Source organism: Pinus tabuliformis, chromosome X (genome assembly GCF_031772625.1).
Source record: "Pinus tabuliformis cultivar Carrire ecotype Pingquan chromosome X, CPIR1, whole genome shotgun sequence".
In the NCBI taxonomy this organism is placed as follows: Eukaryota; Viridiplantae; Streptophyta; class Pinopsida; order Pinales; family Pinaceae; genus Pinus; species Pinus tabuliformis.
Window position 1 is genome coordinate 398,938,201 of NC_142308.1, and position 12,088 is coordinate 398,950,288.

A 12,088-nucleotide genomic window follows, 5' to 3' on the forward strand; every position below is an offset into this window, starting at 1 on the left:
CTGGAGACACAAAATGCCTCCGGTCCTGGGCTGGTTTCTTCGAGGGGAAAGAGTTCAAGGATCCAAATCATAGGAAAAAGCAAGCATTATGTTACGCCCAACGCTGGGAGCAGGACGACGATCTCAGGGCGGCACCAGATCTTCAACCGGAGGCTTTTAGCCAAAATCAATCGATCCTTACCCTGTCGTGCTTGGATGCGCCCCTCTTTGCGACCGCATGGCACAGATTTGGCAGATCTGTCAATGGGAAACAGAGGCGCATGGTTTTCATGTTCCATTTCGATAAGAAGTGGATCCGATTTGTTGATATAGGGTTGTTTTTAACTGATATGGTTGAAGATCAAGTAGGGCTTGGGGTTTTGAACCTGGACCCTCGATGTGTTAAGCTTTTACTGCTCTATGCTGCGCAGATCTGGGATAAGATACAAAGCCCCCAGTGTTATATACCTAGGGAGGATAATATGGGGTACCAAGGGAGGTACCCAAGGTAATAATGTAATAATGGGATGGGCCATAGTAATAAATAAGGTGGTTAACCCATGTCATGTAAGGGACCACAAGTAGTTAATAATAATGTAATGGGCTCATGGTATTAGTTGATGGTATGAGGAAACCATGGTAATGATGCATGGTATTGTATGTATGAGGCCTATATAAAGGCTAGATACTCCACATAGGAATATGAAGGGAAGAGAAGAATTATTGTATGAACAGGCATATGGCTTGTGGAGTGTTCTCCTTCCTTAAGGCATGAATGTATGGTGTTGCCCTACCTTAAGGGTTTGATCAATAAAGAAGCTTTTCTATCTATTTCTCTCTTATTGTTTCAGGGTTTATTTCCATTATCATATATTTCTGGGTTAGATTTACAACAAGTGGTATCAGAGCTACAAGACCCAGCATATCTTCAGATGCCCTGATCTGGGAAACGGCTCACCAGAACGGGCCAATCGCTATAGTTCCGGGGTGGAACGATTGGATCTGGCCAGATCTAGGCAAAAGACAGATGGAAGCCAGCCAGACCCAGAACTCAAACCAGTAAAATGGGACCTGAACAAGGCAAACACAGCAGATCTGAAGCAAATCTTTATCAGATCAACAGAAGGAAGACACGTTTGTGTGCAGATCTGGGAAGGGATGACTGTATTGGAATTAAAAAAAGAGATCCAGGTCAAACTGGGTACTCCAGTTGCATTACAAAATCTTTTATTTTCAGGGCTCTGCATGCAGGATCAACACACACTCCAACATTACAGGGTTGCAAAGGACTTAACTGTTATCCTCAATCACCGACTGTGAGGTGGATCTAAGGGATCTACATCAAAACCTACAGGATCCTACAGAGACGCAACAAAAGGGAAAGAATCTCCAAAGGGGAAAGAACATGCAACTGTTAATATACCTCCAGGGCAGTATATCGTGGATGAAGTACCAGAGAGCCCCTCCATTCCGTTGGATATCCCAGAGGTAAAGTGCATATTCTTAGATCTACAAAAAAATGCCGTTATTTGTAGATTTAACGGCTTCTGGCCTAGATCGGATGCTTTGTATCAATGGATTCACACGGCATGGACAAAAAATTGCCGGATCCACCTATGCTCGAAAGGTTTCTTCATAGTAGTCTTTCGCGTTGAAGAAGAGAGGGAAAAAGCTCTCACCGAAGGACCATGGTTCTGGGGCAGTGCGGGATTATTTGTTACCCCTTGGTTCCCGGAGTTTGATCCAAATACCATGGTGGTTTCAAGGATGCCGGTATGGGTAAGGTTACATAATCTTCCGATGCATTTTTGGCACTTTACATCCTTATCAGCTATAGGGAATACCCTTGGAAGAATGTTAAAGATTGATACAGAGAGACATTTAAAAGGAATCTTTACCTTTGCTAGAATTTGTGTCGAGGTAGATCTCAGCCAAGGGTTACCGGAAAGCATCATCATGAATTTCAACAATACTCAATGGAAACAACCTTTGGACTATGAGAATACAGCATTCAGATGCAGGGGATGTCAACAAACAGGTCATCTGTTCAATGCATGCAAAAGCCTTAACAAGAGCAAGCCACAACAAAGGAAGCACAAAGGATGGCAGAACATAGATAATGTCATAAAGAAGAGAACCGCGGAAAAGAAAGCCACCACAGTATCAGAAGACGAAGAAACAGAAGCAGAGGAGGATGATACCACCATAGAGGAGGTTGAAATAGAGAACCAGAAGGAAAATACAACAGTCAACAAGGAGCTACAGCCACACTCAATTCAGGCAGGGACCCAGCAAAATCAGACAGAGATGACAAGCGTGGATCAAAGCATGGGAGGCATCAAACGGCAACATCACTCAGATACTTCAGACTCAGACAAAGAAACAGGGCAACAGAATGTAACAACCCAGTTAGTCATTGCTTCGACCGAGCCCACTGTGGGAGAGTGGCGCAAGGTTGAAAAGAAAAAGGGGCGAAAAACCTGAAGCGTGAGTTTTACTCACTGCCGGAAGTCAGGTTTTTTTTCCCCTTTTTCTTTCTCTTTTCTCTTCTCCTTTTTATTCTTTGTGCACGTTAGTTTACTAACGCTGTGAGCCCATGTGGTAACATACTGAATGCTTCATTGCATCTGCTAGTGTAACTTTTCATTAATTTTTTAATAAAAGGTTACCATTTTTTTCCTTGGAAAAAAGAATATCGCACATATTCGCAGATAATATATATAACAAGAATATCACCTTGGCAAGCACCAACAAAGAAAGACCATGGATAAGTTTTATCAACCTCTAGAGTGCAACCCACCTTGGAAATTTAACCTTTGAAGTCATTTTTATGCCTTCTTACAGGTATTTTATTTGATGATGTACCTGAAAAAGAGGTATCCCCTTGTCTACAAAAATTTTATTCCTTCTTTCATTTCCAAATGGCTCTAGAGGCAATCAGGGGAAATGATCTATGTTATTTGAGTGCTCTATCATCAAACAGTCCAACAACGAAGCCTCCTGCCAAGTACCCTATCCTCAAATAAGGGGAGAATAACACCCCATACCTCCTGAGAAAAAATACAAATGAACACCAGCACGTGGTCTATTGTTTCCCCTTCACATTTGCATAGAGTACAAATTCCAGAACCCTACCTTACCCTATTTTGTAGAACCTCTCACGTTAAAACATTATTTGTTAGGGCCAACCACATAAAAATCATGGATTTCATTGAAGATTTAACTTTCCAAATCTTCCCCACCACCAAGCTACTACTACTGCTTCATCATCAAAGATAGCTTTGTACCAGAAGCTAGTTTTCAACAATCATACCGCAGGATCGTTGGACCATACAAATTTCTTAAGTGAAGAAGACATGGAGACAACTCTTTGCTCCTAAATTCAACCAATGTTGAGTCTAAAATAAAATATTTGCTTGATTTTGTATTGAGCAACAACAAAATATACATAATTTCCTTGTGAGAGATTTTCTAAGATGGAATCTTCATCTACAAACATTTACCTATCAGGATGAGAAAACGAAAATAAAATTTCTTTCTTATTCCATAGACTCCAACTGCGAGATAAAAAAACACATCAAGTTTGTTTACCCTAACATGCGAACAAGTAGCAAGCCCCAACTATATAATATAAGAAAGTAGTAGGTATCCCAAAGGCATGAAGGGTATCTAATGGAAAGAAGTGACCATTGTGAGAAGCCTTCCAATCAATATATAAATATATAAATGTAGATTTACTATTATTTTAATTGGAAATCTTCAATTAAATAATAAAATTTAATTATATCTCTCCCAATATAAATTGCTTATTAGCATAATTCACTACCTTCATACGTCTTGCATTTTTTAACAGTGTTGTAACATGTGGATTAATTTCCTTTTTGGTGCACAATCTCTGTCTTTTAGGAGAATATGGTGCAATGGGCCAACCCCTATAGATCATTATGACAAACTAAGAATAACAGAGAAGATGAAAGGCTATACAAACCAACATATTTTTCAAACAATTAATCCAACATCAATACCTTAACTCTTTCATGATGATATCATATTGAGAATGTTTGAAAAATGGTGGGAAATTTGGGCAGTGACTATCTCTCTTCTCTTATGCGAGGGTGATGTGGAAAGAGTGATAAGCTTTCACTGTTTTGATTTTTTTTTTGTTAAATCAGAAAAACCAATATTAATGGAGATATTGGTATTTTTTACTAAATTTTGTGAAGTGGCTAAATGTAGCTTTAACGATATAAGATGTTTTTTACAATATAATTTCCTAATTCTATTTAATATCTTCATTATCATAAAAACCAACCTATATCCATCTTAACTCCACATCTACCAAACTCTTAGAGGGATGAAATCTATTTATCCCTCTTAGCACTTGGTAGACCCGGAATTAAGATGGATCTAAGCTGATAGAATTTCCCCTTTAAATAGTCTATGCTCACATGAATACCATGGGTCAATACCATGGGTTATCATAAACCTAGAGCTTAAAAACTACTATTAGTAATTTATACAAATTAATAATTGATTTTTTTTTTTTAACCGAGTTAAAATGTTTAAGTGACATTAAATTACAAGATCCATTTTTACTCTTGATCTACCAAGCCCCAAGAGGGATCAAATATTTTTTCACTCTATGCTGGTTTACATATCACAATATTTGATCCCTCTGAGCACTTAGTAGATCCAGAGTAAATATGTATCTATGTTGGTTTAATTCCCCCCTTTAAATAGGCTACATTCCACGTGAATACCATGGGTCAATACCATGTGCCATCTTTATTTTTATTAATACTAATATTAGGGTTAAAAATGTTTTTTGCATGGTATTAATAATAATTTGGCCCATGGTATTTGATCCATAGTATTTGGCCCATTTTTTGAGTGTTCGTAAATATAAGGTTACTTATGGAGTAAATATAAAAAAATGTTTTATTTATTTACCATACCTCTCGTTTATTTATATTTTTATTAATTTACCATACCTCTTTTATAAATATGGTTTTTGACCCATAGGATTCACTTAAATAAAACCTCTTTTATAGCTTTCTTAAATAGAAAGAGGGTTATGGACTAAATATAAAAAGAGGTTTTATTTATTTACCATACATCTAGTTTATTTATATTTTTATTTATTTACCATAGCTTTGGAGTATGTATAAAAAAAGTTTTTATTTATTTACCATACCTCCACCTTATTTATATTTTTATTTATTTACACCCTTGCCATCAATGAAAACTAGATTTGAAAACAAGGAGCCATTCACAGAAGAAATCAGGGTAATTGGGACCAAATACAACCTCCCAAACCACCTCCCAAACTAGAAAATGAGAGAACCTCCCAAACCACCTCCCAAACTAGAAAATGAGTGATTGAAAAGGAATTTAACATTGCAAAGTAGAAAATCGGGTGATTGTAATGGAATATAACCTCCCAAACTAGGCGAATTGGGTCAAATGATTATGTTCATAGTTTATCCGCCCCCATTTTTTGGGCTAAAATGAAAAAAATAATTATTTTTTAAATAAAAGTTTGGGTAAATATATGAAATGGGTTTTTTACATAAATTTCACCCCTCTAAAATGAAAAACCCCTTAAATTTTGCCCTTTGGCTAAAACTTACCCCTAAAACTTACCATGATTGGTATAGTCAGCAGTGTTGCACCCAGAAACAAGTCCAATCCTAACCAACCTAAATTCCTGACTCTTGACCTGTCTTCGGAATCGTGTAGACCACGCCAATTGAAGTTTTGTTTAATTTCATAAAATGAAAAAAAGAGGGTTCGTAAAGGGATTTTTCCTCACAAGAATACTGGAACAAGAAGCTTGGATGTATTTGAATTTATTTTATGTTGTGCATTTTTTACTAATGAAAAAACTTGCCACGCGCTACGTTATGTCACTCATTTTCTAATATTTAAGTCCACCTTAAAATTCTCCACTTAAAAATCATTTTTTTCATCAGACCCTTGATCAATATCAAAACAAATACATATATATGCCAACAATATCTCTTCAAAATATATTATTATGTAACTATCCATGAAACCCAAAATATCCTCCATAATTATGTACTAGAAGCCCAATTGGCATTTGTGTTGTGAACATAGAGGTCGGCATTTGCATAGTGAACATAGAGGTTGCATTTAATTCTAGGAACTAAGAAGTTGTCACGATCTCAACTCAACTATGCCAACACATAAAAAAAAATTTACTTGTTACCTAACTCCACCTTGAGTCATCGTGGTATAGGTGATACCCGGTCTATATGCGTAGTTAGTTTCTTAACATGATAATATATGTTTATGCTTAAAATCCCTTACATGGTATTATGAAACGTTGGTATCACATCTACCACCCGCACTTTTACTTAGCAATATTAATGTTTGATTGAGGTGCATTAACTTAAATGCCACATGGTGAGCGGAGGTAATTCCAACTCACTGCTCCGTGGCCAGGTGGCTACGGGCCATGTGAACCCATGTGATCGCGCGGATGGATTGACCTTCGATATGAGAGCCACACTCCCGCTCAAACGAACGGTGGCGATCTCTTCCCCAAATCGGATGGCGCTGATCACTCCTAGGGTTTGGTTGACAATATATGTTTGCCGGGTTCTTCGGTCTTGGTTCATTTTCACCAATGCTTCTGCCGCTCCTCCGACAGTATCCCTCTCTCCGCAGCCCTGCTACTGGAGCAGGTATGAACTCTTTCAACTATGGCGAGCCTCCAAGGTTACCGCTAGCTGTTCGTGGTTTTGTTTTGGCTCTTGATATGCTCATTACCTGTCTGCACAGTTGCTAACAATGATAATTTCGCGCAGGAAGATTGGTCTCGGCGTTTGCTACTATCCGAAGAAGTTTCAGGTCAACCAGCATACCTTCCGGGTAAGTCTTCGTTGTTGGATGTATTACCCCTTAAGGTTTACTGTAGTGTAAAGTTGGCGGCTCCCTCTGGCCGAGACTAGGCTCATGCCTGTATTCATGTGTCTCAGGTCGGTTGCCCTTGCTCACAACTGGGTATGGCTTTACAGGCGGCGTTTCCAACCTGTTCTGTAAATCCATGGAACCCTGTGGTGTAGTTACTTTCTGGTTACGCCCTCGGGCCCCAATGAGGGTTTGACTGTTGGTCGTTTAAGTATTAAGTTCAGTTGTAAAGTGTATTATGCAATACCTTCTCCTCGTTTTGTATATTGTTACTATATTCGGGTTTTACCCAACCGACATGCTCTTCTCAGGTTTTGATACAGTTATTTATTAATGAACTTGTGGCCATACCCTACGGCTCATTAGAGTAATGGATATATATATTCTGCTCGTTTATGTCATTCTGGTCATTTCGTGATTATTTTCCGCTCTTGTTTTATGGTATTATAATCTACTGTTTCGAACTCATGGATATTAAACAGAATATGTTTTTTTTTCTTTTCGGCGGACTCAGGGTTACGGCTTGCTTCTGGAATAATGGGAGCAAGCACAGCCCTTCTCGCTCACATGTATATATAAAGCATGGCGGTGTAACCTATTGGTTAATAATGTATGCGTTTTCCAGTTCTCTTTACAGTTCCTCAATTTAACATTGTTATTCATGTTTGTTGGCCCGCGACTAGCATCATTGTTTAATTCGCTTGATATATATAAAGTCATTTTACAGTGTAATAATAGAGTAGGGTTTACCTGTGAGTAACCCTTTCTGCTTCGCCTATGTTAATGTTTACCCTTTCAGCTATACGACTTCGTTGCTCTATTAGCAACCTAGTCCTGCAAGCTGAGTTCTTACAATCTTTCCATTTTAGCGAATAGCTCTCGGTGTTAAGCACGTTGCTACAACTATAGGTTAATTTAAGTTATATCTGTAGATACTGGTTCCTTTTTCTTGAATGCATTCGTATCTTTATGTGAACGCACCACTGTATTGTTTATTTGATACATCATACGGACACGGCCGCTTCAGGTGTAACCCTGCTCGACTTGTCTTTCATATCTGAATCTGTGTTTAATGGTTTATTCACCCAGAAACTGGGTTGTGAGATAACCTTGTTATCGGCTATGGTTGTTTATGCATTTCTGTCGAATGGCTATTTACTTATTCACTGTGACTGTTGTTATTTTGATAAAGAATCACTGTCATATATTTATATTACGTCAATCATTCTCTCAGTAACGAATAACATACACAGCTATTTAAAGTCTTCTGTATATTAGTAATCAGGGTGTCACAGTCCACAGTATATACGTAAGCTGTATTTTCTTGATGTTATGAAGGAAGCTTGACATTTACAATTTGTATATCAATATCTCTTACTTAATACAGAGGTTCATACATCTGCATTTACATAGTCATATTTCCTTATTTAATGAATGAAACTCAGACATTCGCATTTGCCTAAATATATTTCTTACTTTACTAAGGAAGTTAAACCACTGTATAAGTTTGTATGCCGACTTACCTGTTTCTCAATTAAAACTGTTAAAGGTGCATACCTGGTAATCTGCTACTGTTGCTTGACTTTCAGCTCCCACCTGCTGCAATATAGCTCTTAACCTCCCAACCTTGAGATCCACTGCACTGGATTCTCCCCCCGAGCCGTCTTGCAGGCCTGCAGCCTCCACAAGACTCATGCACCACTGTGCTGGGTTATCTGATCACAATCAGACTTAACCCCAATTTTCCATTCTGCCCTCCTTGGAATCTTCCCTCTGCCTGTTCATCAACAGCCCAGAGGTTTTCCTCCCCAGGACCTTTTCCTTGGGTGAGAGGCAGTTTCTTTTTCAGTTCCATAACTGATTTTATTTTCTTTTAATAGAAAATCCTCCTTTTGGAGGCTGCCAGCATTTCATCATTTCATCAATACACATGTGCAAAATAATCTCTTATATTTATTTCAAAACTAATAATGTCTTTAATAAAACAAATTACCACTCATATTGTTTTACCACAGTAACTATCTGGAATTACAAATTACCGAGTCATTACATCTTCCCCCCCTGGGATTGGACATCGTCCCGATGTCCATTCTCATTAAATAAATTCGGGTAGGCCTTTTTGAAAGGTTCCTCGTCTTCCCACGTAGCCTCCTCAGGGCCATAGTGCTGCCACAGCACTTTAATTTGGGTAATAACCCGTTTCCGCAGCCGCACTTCTCTCCGGTCGAGAATGCTCTGTGGTTCGACCAGGACCTCGCCTTCCGGTTCGACCTGCAAACAACCAGCGCATAATCAATTTCCCATTGAATATAGCTGCATAATCGAAACAATCGGATTAATTCTTACCCGCACATCTTGCCATTGAATAACATGTTTGGGGTCATATACATATTTCTTTAGGACAGAAACATGGAACACATTGTGAATCCTAATATGACTGGGTAAAGCAAGTTGGTAGGCCACAGGCCCCATTCTAGCTAGAATCTGAAATGGTCCAAAGTATCGAGGAGCCAGCTTGGCGCAACCACTCCACTGCAGTGTGCTCCTTCGGGTTTGAATCCTTACAAACACATGGTCGCCAACATTGTACTCTGCAAATCTTCTTTTCCTATCTGCGAAGCTTTTCTGTCTGTCTTGTGCAGCCTTTAGATTTGCTCGCACTCTCTTCACCATTTCTTCCATATCTTTCAACATTTCCGGACCCAAACTCAGCTTATCCTCCAGTCCACTCCAACTTGAGGGTGTGCGGCACTTTCGCCCATATAGGACCTCAAAGGGACTTAGCTGAGTTGAAGTATGATACCCATTATTGTAGGCAAATTCAACCAAATGCAAATACTCTTCCCACTGACCAGGCTTTAGCATTACATTCGCTCGCAACATGTCTTCCAACACCTGATTGACTCGCTCAGTTTGGCCATCGGTCTGTGGGTGATAAGCCGTGCTAAAATTCAATCGAGTGCCTAACTCGGCAAACAATGTCCTCCAAAAGGTGGACGTGAATTTCACATCCCGGTCTGATATAATTACCTTTGGCATTCCATGCAAGCGGAACACATGTTGCATAAAGAGATGCGCGATTTGTACCGCCTTGTAAGTAGACTGCACCGGTATGAAGTGCGCTGCTTTACTCAATTTATCAACCACGACCATAATCGAATCATTGCCCTTCTTTGTTCGTGGTAGCCCGGTTATAAAATCCATAGAAATGGTTTCCCATTTCCATTCCGGAATAGGCAGAGGCTGTAACAGTCCCGCTGGGTGTTGATGTTCAGCCTTAATTTGCTGGCATTCCAGACATCTTGCCAAGTATTCCACTATCTGCTTTTTCATTCCTGGCCAGTAATACTCTTTCTTGAGTGCTGTGACCATCTTTTGGTACCCTGGGTGGCCAGTGTAGTGGCTGATGTGAAACTCGTCTAAAATCAGCTTCTTAAGGTCATTTGAATCAGGCACATACATTTTTTTATTAAAATACAGCAATCCAGCATTATCCAATGTGTACCCTTGCTGTAACTTTTCATTATCAGATTGCTGAACCTGCTGTTTTAAATGCTGATATTCAGAATCGTCATTGGCTGCTGTTCTTATCTGTTCAACCAGCGTACTTCGCCACTTACTGGCTGAAAGTTCACATAAGCAGTGAACCTTTCGACTTAAGGCATCTGCCACTCGATTTTCTTTGCCCTTCAAATGCTTTATTTCAAAGTCAAATCCACTTAGAAAATCTGCCCAACGACCTTGCCTTGCATTCAAGGTAGGTTGGCTGAAATAATGCGTCAAACTGTGATGATCTGTTAACAACAGAAATTTCTTTCCAAGAAGATAATGTCGCCACATCTTTAGTGCGTGAATCACAGCGGTTAACTCTAAATCGTAAGCAGAGTATCTTTGCTCATGCTCTTTTAGTTTCCTCGATTCATATGCTATTACTTTTCCTTCCTGCATTAGTACTCCTCCCACGCCCTCCTTACTTGCATCGGTGCATACCACGTAGTCCTTACTAGGATCAGCGATCCTCAGAATGGGTGCGGTGGTGAGAAGATGCTTTAAACGGTCAAAACTCTGTTGACACTCTGCTGTCCATTTGAATATCTTTCCTTTCTTTTGCAATGAGGTGATAGGATAGGCTATCCTAGAAAAGCCTTCCACAAATCTCCGGTAGTAGCCAGCTAACCCCATAAAGGATCTGATATCAGCAACGTCTTTGGGTATAGGCCACTCCATAATAGATTTTATCTTCTCAGGGTCGACCGCAATTCCCTCTTTCGTAATCACGTGGCCCAAGTACTGAATTTCTTCTTTGAAGAAATCGCATTTGCTAAACTTAGCATATAGCTGATGCTCCCGGAGTGTTTGTAACACCAATCTAAGGTGCTCCTCATGTTCCTGTTGGGAACGAGAATATATCAATATGTCGTCAATGAATATCAGTACAAACTTGTCCAAAAATCTGTGAAACACGCTATTCATCATGCACATAAAAGTAGCAGGTGCATTGGTCAGCCCAAAAGGTAGCACTACAAATTCGTAGTGCCCATAGCGTGTCCGAAAAGCAGTTTTGGCAATGTCCTCATCCTTAATCCTGATCTGATGGTAACCAGATCGCAGGTCAATTTTGGAAAACACTTTTGCCCCTTTCACTTGGTCAAAGAGTTCATCTATTCTGGGTAAAGGGTACTTGTTTTTGACCGTAAGCTTATTCAGCTGCCGATAATCTATGCACATGCGCAGAGTCCCGTCCTTCTTTTTTACGAACAATACTGGTGCTCCCCAGGGTGACACACTGGGTCGAATGTACTGTTTCTCCAACAGCTCCTGGAGCTGCATTTTCAACTCTGTTAACTCTGGTATGCTCATCCGGTATGGTGCTCGCGATACTGGTGCCGCCCCCGGTATCAACTCTATGGTGAAGTCTATGTCCCTTCTTGGAGGCAAACCCGGTACCTCTTCAGGAAAGACATCTGTAAATTCCTGTACCACAGGAATGTCATCTATTGCAGACATCTTATTCTTCTGATTCGCATAGCCCACTTGTATGGCATAGACCTGACATTTCTTCCGAATGCATTTAGCTAGCTGAGTTGCAGTGATAGGTCGAATCTGAACAGGATGTTTAATTCCCTGCAATTCCTGTTGCTGCCCCAAATCATCTTTATAGTATATGGTCTTGGTT